General features: G+C 39.9%; 1 long non-coding RNA gene across 1 annotated transcript; it reads left to right on the top strand.

The window, feature by feature from the left end:
- Positions 1-113: 113 nt before the first annotated feature.
- LOC148715894 (uncharacterized) lies at positions 114-5,635 on the top strand. The gene is made up of 2 exons (XR_015995774.1): positions 114-1,173; positions 5,334-5,635. It is a non-coding gene; the product is annotated as an uncharacterized LOC148715894 (long non-coding RNA).
- The last annotated feature ends 2,555 nt before the right edge of the window (positions 5,636-8,190 follow it).

Here is an 8,190-nt window from a genome sequence, read left to right as displayed (position 1 = left end):
CCTAGTGCAGGATTCAAAGTTGCACTGGTCCTTGATTTCTGTCGAAATGTTTAAGCGCCTATTATAGTGGGGCTTGTGTTTTGCTCGGGTGTTAGAGGAAACTAAGCACGAAGATGTACTCCCTGTGTTCAAACTGCACGCAGAGCTAAATCAAAAATTGTGTTGCCTCCCCTGACCAAGAGAGAATTTCTCCCTACAATATCGATACGTTATCAAGGGGACAAGTGATGAGAATAACGAAAGGTATTAGTTTAGGGGATTGCTAGTCGCTTCCAGCTCCAAATTCTCGGAACTGACATGGCGAGAATTGTATGGCAGACAGTAATCGTAGTCAGGTTGAGGACACGGACACTCTCACGGCAACTCCACCGATGAGAACCTGACTTGAAATTTCAGTCTAAGTAGGTTGTCGTGTGAGGGGGGCTTCAAATGCAACTCTCGGCCCGACGGGTTCTAAATGACAAGCAAAACTCGCCTGCGAGAACGGGAGACGAGGAAAAGGTGCTGATGATGCGCTCTTGACCCCGAAACTCCCAAGATGTGATTGTCAAGTGTCCCCTCTAGCCGCTAGACATTTCCTTGTAGACAGGTTATGGGAATTGGGTGCCCGATCGAGGCGACATCATCTACCTGACGAGTTTGAGTATTCTCATTAGCTGTTTGTTGGATCGTGCATGAATATTATAGGGAGAAGTAACAGTTCAATCACTTCTGGCAGTTTAATTAGAGAGGAGGTTGAGATATGCTTAGCCTCCAAGTTCCGTGTCGATAGGAGATGTATGGTTCGATTACTTTTTAATTTTAATTTTTATTTTTCGGCTGTCCTCCCTCGCGTGGGTTCGGGTAGATTCTTGGGAAATGTGCGCTTGCCCAAAGTCCATCATCTCTCCACTACGAGAGTCCAGCCATGGAAATCCTCCAAATATGGTCAACCATTGTTCTGGCGCAGAATTCTGCGCCAGAACAATGGGACGATAGCTGGACCAGAGAACTGGACCGAGAAAATGGCGGCCAACCAGCCAGGAACGTTTCACTTCTGGCCGAGAATAGCTTTTTTTATTTCTTAACCAGTATGCGACTCCAACTGCAAAGTCGGACGGACATTCCGAGGAATTTCTGGACTCACTGGAGTACTTGTGGATGAAACGAGGTGTTTCAAGAAAAGCTTGAAAGGTAAGTAACTGCTGTTTCATTTTTGTGCCTGCAAGGCTCTCTGTTTGGTAGCATTTCCAGCATGGACGTGGTAGTGAGTTTTGTAGGTACTGCAAAGGCAACAGAGTTGACCAGTTAAGGGATTTTCGAATGCCCTATGCAGTTTGTGAAACGGAACGAAATGAAAATCTGTGATTTGCAAAAGAGAAATCTGCTAGAAAAAGAAAAAGAAAATCGTACACTAGCCTGAAGCTCAAGAAAAATCAAAGCGCTTGGGTCAGTTGCGACATTTTCAACGCGACGCGTAGAATTTTCTGTTCGAATCATTTTTTTGAACTTACATTTCTAAACCATTGCAAGGTTCTTCTGTATTTCTGCGTAGTAAAATTGTTATAAGAAAGAGCTGCATTTTGGAAGAAATGTATGTTATCTGCAAGATGACCTTTGTGTCGATAGGTCCATTGAATGGAATATTAAATTTACCATCATGATAGTTTGTTCGAGTTTTTGGAACATAAATAGTATTCCTAGTTGCACAGCGAGTTTTAACATTATGCTTATCTGAAGTTTTAATAAGGAACGAGTCATAAAGCTTTGTTAATTTGCCGATCAAGAATTGGTGCATGAGGTAAAGAGTTTGAAGTTTGATATGATCCTGAAGTTTTAGAGGTTTAAGTTGAAAAAACAAAGTACTTCTACGAGTATAAAAATCAGAGTAGGTAATCAGACGAACCATTTTCTTTGGTATTCTCTGGACTGGTTTCATATTAGGGTCATAGGTGTTACCCCAGACTATACAACAGTATGAAAAGAAAAAAGGAAGAATGATGGCATGGTGTAATCGAACTAAAGTTAATCTTTGACATGCAGATAATGCCCAATGTTGTAAAGAACAATGCGTCGTAGATAATTTTGTCCAAAGTTGTTAAAATGTTCTTTCTAACTAAGACAGCTGATAGCCTATGAGAATTTCCAAGTACTGAACACTTTTATGCTCATTAATTGCTTTGCCATCTATTTCAATTTTCATAGAGTAATTCAATTTTTTCTGGTAAGGATGGAATATTACAAAATGTGTGTGTGTGTGTGTTTTTTTTTCTATCAATATTAAGAGACAGTTTGTTTAAGCACAAAGCCATGTATTAATTTCACCGAGTTGCTTAATGACCGTTTCCTCAAGATGCTGTAAATCTTTATCAGAATAAAACAGATTTGAGTCATCTGCGAACAGATGAAAATCACAAGTGGATGAAGAATTTACGAAATCACCGATATACATATCTACTCATTGGTATACTCCAATTATTGTATTTGGGTTTTGTGGGACTGAATTTTCAATAAAAAAAAAAAGCACAGAAAAATTCATTTGAGGCAGGTGAATGTGGGGTTACAAAATTCATGGAAGAATCTAGGGAAAATAAGAAAGGTGCATAACAAGATAAGGACACAATTAACAATATTCCAATGAATCGCATGTTGGGTAGTACTCTGAAGTAACGTTACACTAAGACTGCTAATAATTTTTAACCCAATAAGATTCACAATTTGACCTGGATGTTTTGTTCTGACAGAAAGTTCAATTAAGAGACGACAAGTGTCACCAAGATAGGTTTCAGGAAAAGTCATCGGAGACGTGACTTAAACAATGTACGGGCAGGCGCATGGTGGTATATCCTATAATTTAAAGTAGCAGAATCTGTCAAATTTTCTCATTATGGATGTTGTTGTTTCATGCCAGTGTGTTTCCCAAATTCAAGCTACGTGGAGACATGAAATGAGAAGGTCAACTCCACGCCATCCTGCGAATGGTCGACGTGACGTGCGATCAAAATTCGTGCCTCTGCCGAAATCTTACTCGGCAATGAAATTTTGTCAGTGTCTGTCAATGTACCTAAAAACAATTGAAGCGTCTGTTTATTTTGGTCAGCTACTATGTGTATCAATCAGCACAACCTACTTTAATTTGTGTAAATCTGATTGGTTTCTAGTCTGATCTATTGTTGCTGAGCCTACAAGTGGTTTACATTTGGACTTGATAGAGTAAAGGCTTTTGCACTAGGGATGCATGAAAAAGACACCCGGCTGTCTTCCGCCGGTCAAGAGTGTAATTTTTCACGTATGTGCGCGTTGTAGTCTGCCCAGTAAGGGCCTGGTACACATGTATTGTTGCAAGGTATTTTTATCAGTTACATGTATTGTCTTTCGTGTTTTATCCATCGCTCCTTTTAATTTGTCCGTGACCTTGAGTACGGCTCGTCGGGTAGGGCGGTTCTATCGGAAGCCAAATTGATATTCGCGTAGAATTTCCTTTTTTTTCTTTTTTTCTAGGAAGGAATAGAGTTGGTCATGTTCCAAGCTCCAGAGAATACCGATTTCAACCTTCTGTCGTGTGTAAATTTTTAGGACACCTACACTATAACATCAGAAAATAGTAGTGGAGTTACACTGCTTAAAGGCCTTTTTCAAAACTGATGTTTTCAAGTTTTCTCTCCTCAATCATATTGTAGGCCGAGCTGTGGAATTGCCTACCACTAGATGTCAGAACAATTGAACATTTCTCATCATTTAAAAACAGCATTAACAAGTTTTCTCTTAATTAACTTGACGTAAACAAGGATAGATTTTTGTAGTTGATCAATGTATCTTTGGTCAATTCTACGTTGCGGACGTGACATTTAGAGGCGAAATTTGAGTATTAAATGTCTCCTAAAGCCAGATCCGAACTATTTGAATTGTAATGAGTCGTGTCATAAAATTACCCCTGAAGTACCTTTTTATTTTGCCAATGTTCAGGAAAGAGCTTTTCATTCACCACTAATAATGTTCAGAGTAATGCCACTGAAGTAAAAATGCTGTTTTTATTGCTTTTATCTGTAAATTGGGAAATAAATAACAAATAACATATAAAAACTCTGACGATCTAGCCCATTTTGGGCATCAAAGGCCATTTATACTTTAGAAAATTGTAAAAAAATTGATAGCCTTACATATATCATAATATGTCTATAACTATCATTTGTGTCACTAAATATCTACGTATCTTCTCATGTTTGAAAAGTTTATGAGGTTTTCTGGGTTTTTACAAATGTGTCAAGCTGGGGTATCAAAATTACCATAATACTCAACCATAAGAGCAGCATAAATAAGACCTGAAACAGTTGACAACCTAGACAGAAATTAGATAAATGTTGCTCTGAATCATACCCTGGAGGTCGTGTCCGCAACACCTTTTGTGTCTTTGTGTCTTTTATGTCTTTGTCTTTTGTCTGAGGCATCAAATGTTTGAGAATTTTTTTTTTTTGCCATTGAAAGGCCCATCCTAGTGAGTAGTTAAGATCTCAAAGTCTGATTCATAGCAATCAATTTCTTTGAGATATGGCAATTTAGATATTGGTATGTAAAATGGCTTATTCGGTTAATAAAAAACCCTAAAAAACAATGGCGTCACACACCCTGGGCGTGACCAATACTGCCAGTGTAGATTTGGATTCTTATAGAACTATGTATAAGCTTTCATTAGAAATAAGTTTGGCTCTCATATTTTGAATTGGAAAATCTGTCAAATTCTCATGTCTCATATGGAATAGCCCCCTTATGTTTTTTTTTTTCTTTTCTTTTTTCTTTAACCGAGGCAGTGTATTTTAACAAGGAATCATCCTGTCCGCTTTGAACTGGCCTAATCATGGAGAGGTTGCGATTTTTCCTTCTTTTCATTTATCTTAATTGTTCATTTGTCTACAACTTCACTAGGGAGATCTCCTTAAATTGATTCTCCTTACTGTCTGCCATAGAGTTCTCATGATGTCGGTTTGGAGAATTTTGTATTGCATCAACCTGAAACCCCCTGATTGATGATTTCATCTATTCTCAGTACTTCTCTGCTAGCTATTGTAAGGAGAAATTCTGTCTTGGTCACTTACGGGAGTCAAAGGACAAAAATCCAGCCAGGAGAAGATTTCCTGTATTTAAGGGGGGTTGCCCACATGATTCCCTAGGGAGCTGGCAAGTGTAGGGCTTACACGTTGAAAATATTGATGAAGCCAGCAGCAATATCCAAAGTTTTTCGTATGGAATTGATTGTCGGGCCGGATTACCCTTTAGTGCTGGGATGAACGAGTGTTGCGATCGATTTCCACATTGATCTCATGTTGACCTATGATTTTCTTGTCCTCTTTACACAGTACACGGTGGAGCATTTGTCGACGGAATGAGGTGGTTGCAAAGCTTGAAAGGTAGTGCGGAGCCAAGAATAGTATTTTTTTGAGGGAGCAAGAGGAACTAATGACAGTTGTATATATGTATGTGTGTGTGTGCGTGCGTGCGTGCGCGCGTAGTAATTTTAGATATGTTTGTACTTATATTTATAAATTTGGCTGTATTTTACTCGGATATACTAGCTCTCTCGAGCTACACTAAATCCAAGTTTAAATAAAGTGATACGTATGCATGCATGCATGTATGTGTGGAAGTTTCAGTGTGAGAATTGTCGTTTCGCCGTTGCTGTTTCCTCAGTTACGAGCAGCCCTGATTCAAATTTGCATGGGCCCCTGACCTTCTTTGCAGGTCCGCGGTGAATGCGTGCGGGAACCATGGCAAATGTGCGTCTGTCGTCTGATCTGGACCCGCTGGTTTGAAAGGCATTTAGCCCTAGTGCAGGATTCAAAGTTGCACTGGTCCTTGATCTCTGTCGAAATGTTTAAGCGCCTATTATAGTGGGGCTTGTGTTCTGCTCGGGTGTTAGAGGAAACTAAGCACGAAGATGTACTCGCTGTGTTCAAACTGCACGCAGAGCTAAATCAAAAATTGTGTTGCCTCCCCTGACCAAGAGAGAATTTCTCCCTACGATATCGATACATTATCAAGGGGACAAGTGATGAGAATAAAGGAAGGTATTAGTTTAGGGGATTGCTAGTCGCTTCCAGCTCCAAATTCTCGGAACTGACATGGTGAGAATTGTATGGCAGACAGTAATCGTAGTCAGGTTGAGGACACGGACACTCTCACGGCAACTCCACCGATGAGAACCTGGCTTGAAATTTCAGTCTAAGTAGGTTGTCGTGTGAGGGGGGCTTCAAATGCAACTCTCGGCCCGACCGGTTCTAAATGACAAGCAAAACTCGCCTGCGAGAACGGGAGACGAGGAAAAGGTGCTGATGACGCGCTCTTGACCCCGAAACTCCCAAGATGTGATTGTCAAGTGTCCCCTCTAGCTGCCAGACATTTCCTTGTAGACAGGTTATGGGAATTGGGTGCGCGATCGAGGGGACATCATCTACCTGACGAGTTTGAGTATTCTCATTAGCTGTTTGTTGGATCGTGCATGAATATTATAGGGAGAAGTAACAGTTCAATCACTTCTGGCAGTTTAATTAGAGAGGAGGTTGAGATATGCTTGGCCTCCAAGTTCCGTGTCGATAGAGGATGTATGGTTCGATTACTTTTTAATTTTTATTTTTATTTTTCGGCTGTCCTCCCTCGCGTGGGTTCGGGTAGATTCTTGGGAAATGTGCGCTTGCCCAAAGTCCATCATCTCTCCACTACGAGAGTCCAGCCATGGAAATCCTCCAAATATGGTCAACCATTGTTCTGGCGCAGAATTCTGCGCCAGAACAATGGGACGATAGCTAGACTAGAGAACTGGACCGAGAAAATGGCGGCCAACCAGCCAGGAACCTTTCATTTTTCGCTGAGAATAGCTTTTTTTATTTCTTAACCAGTATGCGACTCCAACTTCAAAGTCGGACGGGCATTCCGAGGAATTTCTGGACATTGTTGTACTTGTGGATGAAACGAGGTGTTTCAAGAAAAGCTTGAAAGGTGAGTAACTGCTGGTTCATTGTTGGGCCGGCAAGGCTTTTTGGTAGCATGTCCAGCATGGACATGGTAATGATTTTTGTAGGTACGGCAAAGCCGACAGAGTAGACCAGTTAAGGGATTTTTTCGAATGCCCTATGAAGCAATCTTTTTCTTTTTTTTTTTTTTTTTTTTTTCCTCGATGTTCAAGAGTGTTTTGCAAGTTTTCCACCTCGAGACAGGGGCACTGGTTTTTAAATCCTTGCAAATGACTTTGAGGGTAGTGATGATCGATGGTGATGATCTCAGCAATGGCCCCAACAAGTTTAATAATAGTGATGCAAAAAGCGAGGGGGAAAAAAAAGACAAAACAAAAACAAAACAAAACAAAACAGTCCTTGGACTTTGGAAAGTGCCCACGATACAGACCAGTACTAATGAGAGCACTATTTGCCACAAAAACACAAACTCGTTTTATTGCCTTTCCACTTACGAGTTATTGTACAGCTGCCACGAAATCTAGAACTTGTTGAGTTAGAAGTCTTTGCCTGACAAAATCACTACCCAAATGTCAACAGTCGATAAAAGAGAGCCAAATTCCTTTTTGCTACCTCTAAGGCCTCTTTTTCCAATTTCTGTCGGTGTGGGAAGAATATTTTCCTCTAATATCAAACATTGCAACTACAGTAAAAACCCGCGTGTAAGAATGTCTGGCAAGACAGGTTCTTAAAATGTCTTCAATGAAAATGCCATTAAATAGTTATAGTGTACAAAATCAAAATCTAGAACCTGTTGAGTTAGAAGTCTTAAAATATCTTAAATGAAAGTGCCATTAAATAATTATACAGTACAAAATCGAAATCTAGAACTTGTTGAGTTAGAAGTCTTTGCCTGACAAAAACCCTACCCAAATGTCAACAGTTGATAGAAGAGAGCCAATTTCCTTTTTGCTTCTTCTAAGACCTCTTCTTCCAATTTCTGTCGGTGTCGGAAGAATATTTTCCTCTAATTTCAAACATTGCAACTACAGTAGAAACCCGCGTGTAAGAATGTCTGGCAAAACAGGTTCTTAAAATATCGTCAATGAAAATGCCATTAAATAATGATACTGTACCATACAATGTGTACTGAACAATGTACTTAATTGTACAGTTTAGAAGTTTACAGCCAGGAGGGCATTTTTTTTTTTTTCTTTTTTTAAACTTGCTTTGATACATGACTGGGAGCCATGAATACAGTGGGAGA

The sequence above is a fragment of the Stylophora pistillata genome, unplaced genomic scaffold, assembly GCF_964205215.1.
Source record: "Stylophora pistillata unplaced genomic scaffold, jaStyPist1.2 SCAFFOLD_983, whole genome shotgun sequence".
Taxonomy (NCBI): Eukaryota; Metazoa; Cnidaria; class Anthozoa; order Scleractinia; family Pocilloporidae; genus Stylophora; species Stylophora pistillata.
The sequence above is the reverse complement of the archived record's forward strand: the minus strand, read 5'-3'. Positions and strand labels throughout refer to the sequence as shown.